Source organism: Perna viridis, chromosome 6, assembly GCF_037379345.1.
Source record: "Perna viridis isolate PV_CMFRI_1.1 ecotype Kerala chromosome 6, ASM3737934v1, whole genome shotgun sequence".
Taxonomy (NCBI): domain Eukaryota; kingdom Metazoa; phylum Mollusca; class Bivalvia; order Mytilida; family Mytilidae; genus Perna; species Perna viridis.
Window position 1 is genome coordinate 11,091,334 of NC_142450.1, and position 9,694 is coordinate 11,101,027.

Consider the following 9,694-nt stretch of genomic DNA (forward strand, 5'->3'; position numbering starts at 1 on the left):
TTTAAATGCAAGAAAAGCATTCACTCCCAGCATGTGTTTAAGCGCATGATAAAAGAATGATAAACGAATGATTAAAAAATGTCATTACTTACAATTAATTAAGAAAGAACAAATAAAATATATATTTTTATAGATCTAGAAATAATACAAAGAAGTTAAAAAAAAAAAATAAAAAAATAGGGCAATATTGTAAGAAAATTTGGTTGCTCTCCGATTTCATCTTCCTGTTTCGTGGCACTATGCCCATTTTCATTACATAGACTGATAGAGAAAATTTTCGTCACAAAAATCTCTGCTGCCAATGAATGGATTTATGTCAAATTTGGTGTGTGGCTTTATATAGATTAGGCATATCTTGAAAACATTTGAAACAATTGTTTTCCATTTTGATTTCTCTCTGATATCAACTTCTTACCAATTTTCACTCTGGCCTGATATGGAAAATGTTTGTCACAAAAAATGGTTCTCAATGGATGGATTGATTTCAAAGGAGAAAGTTCAGTAAGGATCTGTTGACTCAAGATACATTGTAATTTTTCATGAGTTGTTACCGACAATTATACACAAAATATATGAAGCACGAGCGTCAACACACATGTGCCCATTGTTATCAGAGTGAACAAACTGCAAAAAATTGGAGTTTTCCAGCCTTTTTAACATATTTTCTCAGTGTCAGCCAAGTTTGAAGGAAATATATGTTCAAATTATTACCATAAACCAATCAAATCAATAAAACACATTAAAGAGCAGGAGAAACAACATGAAACTTTCTTCATGTAAACTTCATTTTTGAGGCCAAATTTTGCCCTTACCGAACCAGCTTCTTTAGTGGATGACTTCATACAGACGTGGCAAATGTTACAAGTAATTTTAGTTGCTCCTTAAACTTATTCATGTTTATATACTTGTAGATGGAAGAGGATGAACCAACAGTCTTTATAAGATATGAGAAGTTTTTACCATTATGACAAAGATTATTATGGAAAGGAAGTAAGTGTTAAACAATCCTGATCAGTAAAAAGATTTCGAATGTACAAGGCTAGATTTCCTTAAAAAATCTGGAATTGAGATTTTCCTTAAAATCTTACCTCAAATTTCAACCAATCAAATATTGCATGAAGAAAGAAAATTTGAGAAAAAAACTCTGTTTGAGATTTTTTTATGCAATCCAGGCCAGAACTTATTAAATTCCAAAATTTAGAATACTTGGGACCATATTTTTTTCTAAATGCTTACAAATTAATTTCTAAATATTAAGTGATTTCTAACAATGTAGTATTTTTACATGTTTAAATTTAAATACTATTGAGTCCTTGGTTCTTTTTTAAATCGCTAATATTGTAAGCTACTTCTCGCATTCGTAATTTTAGTACTTAATATTATCGTATGATTTGTATAAATATGTAGTTATACGCCATGTAATGCTCCAGATTTTCGCCATGTTTACTGACATAGTGTTATAGTTCCAGCTTCATACGAGATAAAAATGTATCTCTTCAGTTTCATACACATGTGTTCTACGTGTGTTTCCTGCTTGTACGAGAACAAGAAATTTACATGAAATGATCGGTTAGCATTGAACATTACCCAGTTCCTGATTCAGGCACAAAAACTTCTTTCACGACTACATAGGTCATTTGCACTAACACAGCCCAGACGTTTATGAATATTAATTGCTAGTTGTTTAATCTGGTCCCTAATCTGGTTCCCTAGTCAATATCATAGCGACCCAAAGATTGCTACAATGTGCCTCGTTGAAAACATATCATACACATGTGTATGGTTGGTTTATTTTTTGCCTGTCTGAGAATGGGATGTTTACATTAATAAATGAAATAGTTGGTTATCATTGCATTTATGTAATATTACCCAGTTTCCAATTCAAACACAGGTCTTCGTTACAATATAGGTCATATATATTATCAGAAACCTGATATCTATATATACTGTGAAATTAATTTAATTTGTGGATACCATTTTCATAATTTAGGGAAGAAACACTAGTTCGTGGATTCTTGAATTCGTGGTTTTGAGGTTTTCAGTATACACATTCGTGGGATTCTCCTTTTTGTTGGGAACCAAATTTCGTGGTTTGGCTTTCCCACGAAAACCACGAAAATTAGTATCCCAAGAACAATGGTACTTTCACCGTAAAGTCATTGTCTGTTTTTAAACTTGTTCCAAGGAAATTAAAAACATTCAGGTAATCATGGTTACGCAATCATATCAAGGGAACAAAGGTTTTAGCGGAAGTAATCCGATTTTAGAGCATTCATGCCATTTCGGATCTTGAAAGTAAGCCAAAATAATTCAAACTTTTTTTTCAGGTATAAACCCCAACCAGTAGATATGACATTAAAAGCTTTTCAGGTTCTAGATGGTGATTGTAAAGGTTATTCATTACCAGATGAACTCAAAATGTTCATGATGACAAAAGGTACAGGTATGAATAGAAAAATGATAGCTTACTTTGAATATAGATTCTTCTTTAGTTATGAGTGGTTTAAAATATTTCTCCACTAAAGATATTTTTGCCAAATTTCACGTAGTGAAATTCAGGTTGTATAGTATGTGAGCTTTAATCGAGCATGCACCCACATTATTTTCATAACACCTTCCTCGGTAACTACTAATTACAGCCTCTCGATATTTAGTATCCAGCATCTTGTTCAGGTTCCATATTGTGTGATTCAATTTCAGACTTGTGTGATAGCTATTTCCTGTTTTAATTCGGTCTCTTTGCATCATTGACCCATTTTTAACTTCAGCAAGCATGTTATAATCTTAATTTTACCACGGAGAGTGGAGAAATGGTTTAAAACAAGAATTGGTGGTAGGAGAATCTCCAGTAAAAATTGTAGAAAACTTTTAAAATAAAAAATCGCGGAAAACTCCACACATAAATTCAATCATAGTCAATAGGTTAAAAAGATGCATGCATTTTTAATCACCAACTCAGATTAGGAAAAAAAGGCTGTTTTGCCCTACATGAAAACACTTATAAGTCTTGAATAGTTTGTCACTCCTACCTCCTCAAGAGAAATTAGCATTTAAGGAGGTAGACCTAGGGCAGGGACATAACTCTTACAAATCATTGGAACGTATGTGTAAAGTATTCACCAATCTCATTTAAACATCGAAATAACTTGGATTGATTTCGAATGAAGGCTTAATAGGCTTTGGTGAAATTGAATATGATACAAACATATCACTAATTTCAAGAGTTATGCCCCTTACCATAGGTCTACCTCCTTAAGTAGTGGGACTTTCATCAGTTTTGTTCATTCCTTTCGATAAGACACTTATTTTTGACTGATTTCTATAACTGCATAGTGATAATGTTAATTGTTTACATTAAGAAGGGTCTGTAAGGTCTCAAAAAAAAAATAATAACTTGGTTCTCATAACATTCTGCATCACTTTTGTCGGCTCATCAATCAGTTAAATGTCAGAAGAGAAAAAATCACCCTCTCATATTATAACCCTACTGAGTGAGTGGTATAATATTGGAATACCCTTCCAAAGCACCTGATGTCACTTATTGATTTTTTGTGGGAGTTCATACTGGTAGTGTTTTTGTTTTTATGTGTGATGTCTTTTTTTATTCAGTTTGCTACATTGTATATGTATATAGTATCTGTTTCATGTGTTACAATTAGGCCATGTTTTTTTTTTCATATTTTGATGTATTTGGATCATCCCTATGCTGACGCATTGATTTGTTTTTTTTGTTTGTTTGCCAAATCATTTACATGTCCATCGATCCAAATTTCATTACAATAATCTTGGCTCTAGCATGGATTGATTTCTAATGTGGGATGTGGCTTTGTATCGGCATACGTTTGTAAGAAATTTTGGGTAGACATGGAAATGTATAACCTGTACCAGTACGTTACCAACGTTTCCTCATACCAAAATAATGCTTAGTCAAATAAATCATTATGACAAAATGTAAGCTCAAAAAATTTTGTGTGATATGTAAAAGTTCCCTTTAATTCTTTCCTAGTCATGATGTATATTTTGCTAATTTTTATTGTTTTCTGTTTTCATAAGATCCAAAATATGTAACCAGAAATTACCATATCAAACTAATAATTGACTATTTACATTTTGTATTACATATTGTTAAAATTTTACTTTTTTTCTGAAAATATTCAGAGGCTTAAAATTTATTTAAAAATTGTGTAAAGTTTTGAAAGATTTGACTTTGTTTTTTAAAAAAGGAGTGTTAGTGTTAAAATTTTACGATGTACCTAGCATCAGACCCCATTCAAGAAAAGGAAGGATACAATCTTCTCCAGAATGAAAAAAAGAAAGTCTCATAAACAGAATCTCAGTCTTCGCGGTCTAATTTCAGACAACAAGCCCCTACCCTTAATCTGGAAAGAATTTTAAATAGGATACATTTGCTTGGAAGCACATTCTAGCCCATTGCTATTTTTACCAGCATTGGCTGGTGGGCTGGTCCAAATTTCAAAGATTTTACTCATATGCAATTTTAATTTATCACCTTTGAATATTTTGATAAAATTATGGTGTTCTATTAAATATATATTTTCAAGTTGTACAAATAACAAAATGACCAGACTGACTTTGATTTTGTTAAATGGAAAATTCAGGTAACGGTTTTTTGAACTTTTGAGAACTAAAAATTGAATAAAAAATCCAATTTTCGAAAAAATGTTTTAAAAATCAGAATTTTCAATCTAGCCATGTACTATTTTGTAAAAGTGAACAAACCTTCAGCTGAAATTAGCAAATAATAATGAAGAAGCGTGTGTGTGTGTGTGTGTGTGTGTGTTGGGGGAGATGGGGGTATGAATAGCACTATGATGTATTCAGCTTCATATATTTTGCAGTCAATGTTCAAATGTAAAAAGCACCCTCACCACTTTTTCGGGGGCAATTAAATGTACAAAAAAAAATGCATCCTTCTCATTTATTTCATGAATTTAGGCTGATCAGATTGCTTGAACATTCCAGGAAAAACTCATAGACCATAGAGGAATATATAAACTTGATATTTTTTTTATGAAAGCAGGCCCTAAAATGGTAATATTATATTTGACAAAACCATGCTTCCTCTCATGGTTGCTTCAAGTTCTGGTTGTTTTTTTTGTAGGAATGCCTTTCTTAATAGATGAGATTGAAGAAATGCTGTGTGCTGCAGTAGACCCAGACAAAGGCATTATACTCTATAAAGACTATGTTTCACAAATGACAGTTGATGAACTGTAATATTGTAGAAATTTTAAAATACATTCACTTTCAAAATTTAGGGTATTTGGTGATAGAGCTGTCTCTCCTTCCATCCGTACTTCCTTCCAGTACACAGAGGGGGATGTACATCTTATCCGTTCATACACCAATGGGGAACATCTAATAGAAACTACTGTGAAACACCGGTACGGAATTTAATGAAACTTTCATAGAATCTTTACTGCATGTTCCCATTGGGCACTTTCTATTTCAAATCAAATTGGGGGTTTCAAACAGCAAAACATAGTCTTTGTCATTCATGAATATGGAGACATGGGGGTATCTACCTCTTATTCATTACTCCTCATACACCACTGTATGGAATTTAATGAAACTTTAAAGAGGTAGACCTAGGGTAAGGCACATAACGCTAGAAATCAGTGAAATGTTTGTATCATATTCCATTTCACCCTTTATTTTTTCATTTTGATCTACCTCGCATCAACAAACACAAACTTTATCATGCCTTGATGTGGGAGTACCCATCATTTATCAATGACACAACTAGATGGAATTTAATGAAACTTTCACACAATCTTTATTACTGCTACATATGACAATCATGCATCCTCATTTTTTAGATTTTGTTCCAAATAAATTTGGATTTCGAAAGGAGAATGTCACATGTTAACAAATGGGGTAATGGGATGTATCGATTTAGTGAAGGAAGCTCATAGTTTGTTTTTTGTTTTTTTTATTATTGTTTTTTGTTTTTTTTTATTATTGCTTTTTTGTTTTTTTCTTATTATTGTTTATTGTTTTTTTTCTTATCGCTTTTTTGTTTTTTTCTTATTGTTTTTTTTTGTAAATCATATTTATATATACCTGTCTGTGATGAAATTGTATGAAATCGTCCACCTTGTTATTTAAATAAAAAAAAATTGGTATACTACCAAGTTGTTTAAAACTTACTCAGCCCTCTCTTTTATCTTTTTGATCTTTTATATGCCATTCCTTGCAAGAATCAAGCAGTGGATGGCACATCAATTTGGTCTGTTTTGCATCAGATATATTCAATACATCTTGAAAACAACTGTTAAGCTTTTTTATCCGGAACCATTTGTGGTGTAGATATTTTTTGAGTGCTTATATACAGAAAAAGTGGAGGGAAATTTTTCTGCCATTTTTCCATAGTGCATTATAACCAAATATGACCTATCAATATCTTAAAAAAGTCAAACGTTTTGGTAAATTCTTTAGGTTATACTTGCAGGTTTAATTGTTTGGATAATGACAAAAAATCTCTGCGTAATTTTAGTTTTTCTTTTTTTTTCTTTTCATAAACACGCTTTTCCAAAAACTTCCTCAACCTTTTAATCCGCCCCTCATAACTTTACTACGCTTAAATCTTTGGATTCTGAGTTAACAAACACTGAACTCTGAACTCACTTAGAACTCAGAAGTATAAAGAATGGTAAATGTCCTTGTCTACAAACCAAAATTGAAAACGAAGCTTTCAAAAAATTTTCATTCAGGCAGTAAACATTTGATGCTATGGTTTTGGAAGAAAAAAAAGATTACTTCTGGTAAATGTTGTAAAATAATTAGACTTATAATTGGGGAGACAAAAAATGTTTAAAAAAATGACAAATAAAATAAAAGGTTGCCTAATAAAACAAGAGGCTCTAAGGAACCTAAATCGCTCACCTGGTTCAATTTTGTCTTTCAAGGGCAATAAATTTATAGAAGAGTTGTCAAAAAGTTTTGACTCGAAGAAGACTTTGGTTGGACTTATAAAGATCATTTTAGGAATTGAGAGTTTCTTTCTATCTATTATAGTTTTCAAGATTTCGGCTGAAGATTTTTTAATAAAAACTGTTATTTTTCGTCTTTCAAAGACAACAACTCTTACAAGGAGTCTTCTGACAACTTTTATCCCCGTGGAGACTTTTGTAGGCTTTATAATGAGGATCATTTCAACAATTAAAAGAATTTGGTTAAACATAACGGTTTTAGAAATATAATAAGCGAAAACTATTGTCTGACCACTATATTATGTTTTTTTTTAACAGCAGCCATGCTTTTGACGGAACAAAACTTTCCCATTCGGGATACCCTAAGAAATATTCATGTCAACTTTGTTCAAGTAGTTTAAGAGGAACAGGTTTTTGAAAGAAATGATATTAAAAATAGCAAAGAAAAGGACAGTAACTCCAACATGGATTAATAGAATAAAATAAAAATTTGACCACAGATAGATCTCATTACCCTGAATAGTTTACCTAGTCAAAATTTGGCTAAAACTAACGGTTTTGGAGATATATACGACAAAGTGCTGTCTGACCACTGTGTTCTATTTTTAGTAACGGCGGCCATGTTTTTCGACGGATGTAAAAAAAAAAATCCACATCAGTTCTATGCAGGATACATAGAACATTCACAACAAGTTTGGTTCCAATTGGTCTAGTAGTCTCAGAAGAGAAGATTTATGACAAATTGTTAACGATGGACGACGACGACGACTGACGCAAAGTGAGGGCAATATCTCACAGGGTCTTTGACAAGGAGAGTTACAAAAAACTGTTTTATATTTTATATGCTGATAAAATTACCAGTTATTTTTCCTCGAAGTAAAAAAGGTTTGCCTTTGATTGTGGTGATGTGTGTGATGGGTCAAGCTCCAAAACAAGTTCTGATGTTCGTAATTCACTTTAGTAAGAGAGGAAACGAACGACTGCCGCTGCGTGTAGCTTGGTGATGGGTCACATCAAAACAATGTACAAATGTATATTGCAATAGGCATAGTACTCATTTGTTGACGGTAATCATGCGTAAATCAATTAATAATGTGCTGAATTACCCTACAGGAAAAAAAGTCCTGAAAAGGAATGAGTACTTTGAAGGAAATTTGCAACTCTTAAACAGTTTTAAAAATATACATAGTTATTCAGTACCTGGTAGTGTATTAGAAGTATTTAGATATGAGACAGGTGTTAACTGCAAGAGGATAAAGTCGATTTGATTTTATCGATATTTTTATACGACCGCAAAAATGTAGTCGCACATTTTTGTATATTGGTATATACATGCACAATATATGGCACTGTCGTCCTCGTCGTCCGAATATACTTTGTTTTCGTGCAAAAACTTTGGTATTGGTTGATCTTTATACAATTTTAAGGTTTCAACCCAAAAAAGGGATTTTGGTTTTGATTGTGGGGGGTTATATCCCCAACTGTTTTAAAGTTAGGGACCAAAAAGGGACCCAAAAACAAGCATTTCATATTATTCAACTATAAAACTACAGTGAATTGGATTGATTTTTGGGGGAAAGACTTTTAACAAATAAAGGGCCAAAAGGGGGACCAGAAACATACATTTACTTGATGTCAAGACAATAACATGTTTGTTTTTGGTCCGATTTTTTTTTAATTTTTAAAAAAATGTGTACTATATTGTGTCCAAACTAGTTGTTGTGGTCATAATGAATTGTTACACAGTAAGTTTCCATGCTTAAGTGTGTCAAAAAAACCTATTATTGTGTCTACATTAGCCCGAACTGTTCAGGGGTTGACCACTGCTGTCGTATCATGCTGTAGTCGGCGAAGGTCTATATGTAGATTAATGATGCCCTTTACAGTTTTACACCAACTACGATTTAAATTATTCATAATTTAACTAAGCTTTAACCACCCTTTCAACAAAATTAGACATTTTGTTTCTGTTAAATATACAAAACTAGTAATTTAAAAACCCTTACTCTGTTTTACCTTGAAATTGTGCAGTACCTGTTAACTTCTTGTCAGACTTAAATCGGGCTCTCAGCGCTTTTAAGGTCAAAAGTAAAATTTGTTGTACATAGCCAAGGACAGAACAAATATATAATCATTCAATTTTTAGCCCATTACTTAAAAACTCAACATAAAATTAGTCCTCCATCCTATACTCGAGAATAAAATGGTCTGTATTTAAGCACCAATTATTTTATTCGAATTATATTTGAATATCTGATAACAACACATGATGAAATAAAAACATGAGTCACGAAAGTGAAAGAAATTGTATACAAAATTTGAATTACAAGTATTAGAGTGCAATTTGCAATTATCCGTTAGTTATCGTGTCTAAAATGTCAAATTTTGTATCAAAATGTCACTTGATTTAACGAGCTTCACTAGATATTTAAGTGATTACCATTTTGTTAAGCGGGTACTGAATACAGAATGGCATGTCTTATGCTACAGTTGCTGCTAGTTTTGAAGGTAATAAATATGTTTCCTTTTCAGCTCACATGGCCAAAGACCAACTGAGCTTATGCCATCACTTGGCGTCCTTCGTCGTCGTTATCGTCGACAAATTTTCATATATCTTCTTATCTGAAAATACTAGACCGACAGGATGTAAATTTTGCATATTTGTTCCTTAGAGCATTGTGCATAAAATGATCGTTGGGATTTATGATCCATGAAAAAAACATGGCCGCCGTTACTGAAAA

The 9,694-nt window shown here is 32.2% G+C and overlaps 1 pseudogene; it reads left to right on the forward strand.

Annotated features, from left to right (window-relative positions):
• The first annotated feature begins 459 nt into the window (after nucleotides 1-459).
• On the forward strand, nucleotides 460-5,238 carry LOC148613639 (dynein regulatory complex protein 8-like; annotated as a pseudogene).
• The last annotated feature ends 4,456 nt before the right edge of the window (nucleotides 5,239-9,694 follow it).